We start from the raw sequence: 4,118 nt of genomic DNA, 5'->3' as shown, positions 1-4,118 counted from the left end.
AAATAGTGGAATATTTATTAGCTCCCTAATAATATTGGAAGGATAAGGTATATGTTATAAAGAGAAGGAAGTGAGAATCGAGAGTGTGGGGAGAAAAGGCATGGGGGAGAGACGAGGATGAGGGCGACTAAGAAGAAAGATAATATTGGAGGTAAGACACGATGCGTGTGGGGGTCACACGACACTCGTCGCCCGCGAGAGAGGGCTCGTGGAATCGTTGTCTACAGCCAGATGCAAATGCAATGGGCACCCGAGCGAGCTGGACACGGTAGAGCACTCACCGAATAGTATTTTTTTTACATCAATCACCGATCAAATAAAATTATTCTCCAATCGATAGAGACACGCTTCTTTACCCATCAAATCGCTTCATTTTACAGGAGCAACAAGGAGAAGGAACAACAGGGAGGAGAGAGAGATGAGGGAGGAGAGAGGCGGGAGAAGAAGAGGACCATGGAGAGGAAGGAAGGGAAGGGAGAAGGCATAGAGAAGGGCGGCGACACGAGGTTATAGCGGACAGTTGGCCTCGCCGGCTGGAGCCGAGAGGAAGCCGGCGGAGATGGCATCCCGGGGAAGAGCTCGGCCTCTCCTTGCTTGGGCGCATTACATGCGCGTGTGCGCTAGGAGCGGCGACTGCTGGCTGCAGCGGGCACAAGCTCTCTGTTTTTAGAAGGAACGTTTTTTATTTCACCTTTTTAGGGGAAAGAGACCTTTTATTTCACTGCCACGGGCTGCCTATAATTCAGCCACATCCCTTTTTTCAGAAGATGATTCAGCCCTCGGTACCATAAAAAAATTCTTTATTAATTAGAAGTATCATCTACTCAAAAATGATAATAGTACCACCTCACAAATTTACATATGATCCCATCAATTTATATATGTCCCCAAATAGATAATCAACAAGCCTCTTCAAAAATAAAAACACTAAGGGTGAGGTGTAGCAATAATCTGGCATATGTGCCGATATGGATACTCTCTCGACTTCACAGTGAAGCGAGGATGAGCTTAGAGGTCATGGCAGAAGAGCCAGTGCTTGAATGAACTAGACACATGCAAGTCGGTGATTGGAATGCTTGAATGAACTAGACATATGCAAGTTGGTGATTGGAATGCTAAAATCTTGAACCATGTGTGATATTTTTTTCCCCGTTGCAACGCACGGGCACTTTTGCTAATAATAACAATGAAGTTACGTCCGCAGCACAGCAGGACACCGGCAAAAAGTAAGAGAAATCACAGCTACTACTTTTTTGGCGAAAATATCATACTAATGAAGAAGTTTCATTGTTCACAAACGACTGGTCAGCGGATAAAGTTAGGCAGCATGCTCAAAACGGCAACCGGCCAATCTGACGCATTGGAAGGAAATTAAATCTAGCAGAGTTGTATAGCGCTTGCTAGCTTGTCTAAGTTTTGCTTTCGTTGCTTGTTGCATTGGTGGTTAGAATTTGTCATTTACAATCAATATGGTCCATCTAGATGCCCTCGTTCTAGTGCAAGGGCCGCCAAGCTGGTTAAGATACGAAGATTTAAGCTCGGTTAAACTTGTAAGCTAGGGCAGTCACATATGTACAGCTGCAGGTTGAGTACACCTCGTGCTAAGATCTGTGGAAGAAGGATCCATAGACTAGTAGGCGGTCAGTCCATGGAAAAATCTGTGGAAAAAAGGATTCATCTGGACGATATGTAGGAAACCAAAAACTCTGGAAAATCGTGTTTCTCTGCACAAGTCAGTGGTTTGGAGACCGACGTGTTATTTTGGCCGATGATCGCGGAGCGGTGCGCGCTAGCTCTCGTTCATGTTCATGCATCCAATTATTTTTAGCAGAAGAAAATTAGCTCCGTTCTTTCAAATTTTCCACAGGACCTGGACGTCTTACGTAGACTGATCTGAAGCAAGTTTCCATGTGGAGCTAGCCCCAAGATTTTTCTACCCAAATGTTAAACCTTTTGAAAATGTTAAACAAACATAAGTCTGGTGTGAGAAAAAGCATCTATGGAGTAAGTCTAAACTCTTCGGTTATGATAATTAAGCTTCAGCAAAACATATGAACGCAAACGATCAGAAGCATGTTTCAGCGCATATATTCCAATGTTTGTTTGAACGTATTACATGTGGCTCGAACATGTTTCCTCAAAATGATCCATGATGCACGGCTAGGTACAATTTGAAACTGCAACAAGTTGTGGGACACATGCCCTCGCGAAAACAAGGACATCTTAGTAATCCACAACACAGCAATTTTGTCATGCGACAGCATCGTCAGGCACAGGTGAAAAGTCACATTCAGTAACGTGCTGGTCATCAGAGCAAATCCTGTGACAATTGCATGGATTAAGTTTCTGGCAAACTGGTCCAAAATCAACATCCAGACAGAATCTACCCGTCCAGCTTAGGCCTCTTATAGTCTCTTCCATCCTGCTCATGTCTTAAAGCAAACATGGCATCATTTTCCTTGGTAATATGTGGAGATTGCTGTTCATTACAGTGAGTGGGGTACTCGCCAACATCAGCAATTGTCTTAGGCAGCTGTGTGTCACACCCGATTTTGAGGATTAAATCAAGTGTTCATCGCATGTGTGCCCAGGAACATGTTTCACACATACGGCCAGAATAATAGCATTTTAGAGTACCAATGTCACAATAGTATCTTTATTACACGAATAAATGTCTTTTAAAGACTAAACAAACTCTCGACGAAACAGCAGCGGAATGGTGAAACGGCAGTGGACAGACTCCAACTCCACAGGTAAATCGACCGGGGGTTAACGCGCCTAGAACTCCTCATAGTATAACTCATCTTCAGCTTCATGTTCTGAGCAGCGGTTTTGAGCATAATGTGGGGAAAAGCAAGTATGAGTACAGTTATGGTTGGTACTCAGCAAGTGGGGAAAATAAATGACATGTAAGGTATAATAAAAGGAATGTAAGCTTTAAAGGGGTTAACAAATGCAAAAGCATCCTACACTTATGACTCATTCATTTATTAGCATCCTACTCCCTCTGTTTGTTTTTTACCTGCGTATAAGGCTGAAGCGTTTTTCTACATTTCTGCCGTGCACTGTGGTTGAGTTCCTCGGTGCCTGTGACGATTAAAGCCACTGACGAATAACACACTGTGTGGCATGCAGCCTTAATTAGCATAGGAAAAAAAGGAACGCACGTACATTGATTGGTTGCCTGCTGGGGCCCGATGTGATATATTCTTGTAGAATTAATTAGTGTGGTGATTAAGAGAAAAATTCAAGGGTCAAGACCTTAGACAGTTTTTTTCCTTGGTCTATGCGCAAGGCCTTAGGTGCGGGTAAAAAACAAACAGAGGGAGTAGTTTTCTAGGTGAGCTAATTGTTCCCATTCCCAAAATTAGTTCATTAAAAAGGGGATTGACCGTGGGTCGCAACCACGTGAATCATTGTTATTGTTGCCTCACAACTTGACCAAACATATCCTTCCAGCTAAAGCACAATTCCAATTCTATCCACTAATCCAGTGAGGATCCCAGACCGCTTGTAACCGTAAGCACGGCTGTCATGACAGTTGTACACTCTGCAGATGTTAGTGCCCTGTCCCCACGCGTAGTGATTTCATCGCCCGCTAAAGCGACTAAAGAAACCTCCTTTTTGCCATTACTTGTACTTCGTTTGGTGCATGGCCCAGAGATCACTACATGCCTTTACAAAGGTCAACCCTAGTTCATTTGTCCTGCTTTGCCATAGGTTTCCCCTGTAGGATATCGCTATATCCGCATGCCCCTTTCGCAATTGCTAAGGTTTCCCGTATGTATAGCTATACACATGGCCCCTCTTGCACCTTGTGGTCTCATAGGTATCGCTATACCAGTCCCACACATCCGACAAGACAAAATCGCTAAAGTCTTCCAAATTACTCAGCAAGCTGTTCCATACCAGACACGTGGTGGCACATGTTGTCCTGGGGTGTCTACTCTCTAGAACCTGCCATAGCTGGTTCGAGCATTTTCCACGAAGCATGAAGGTAGCAACCTTCCCCACCAATCAAACCTTGCTCAAACCCCAGCGTCTCACGTTCTCACTCAAACCATTAACTTATCAACATGTTGGTGAAGTCCACCAATGGGGTTCTCAAGTTTTAAAGA

Source organism: Triticum aestivum, chromosome 2D (assembly GCF_018294505.1).
Source record: "Triticum aestivum cultivar Chinese Spring chromosome 2D, IWGSC CS RefSeq v2.1, whole genome shotgun sequence".
NCBI classification, from domain to species: Eukaryota; Viridiplantae; Streptophyta; class Magnoliopsida; order Poales; family Poaceae; genus Triticum; species Triticum aestivum.
This window is presented reverse-complemented; position numbering follows the sequence as displayed.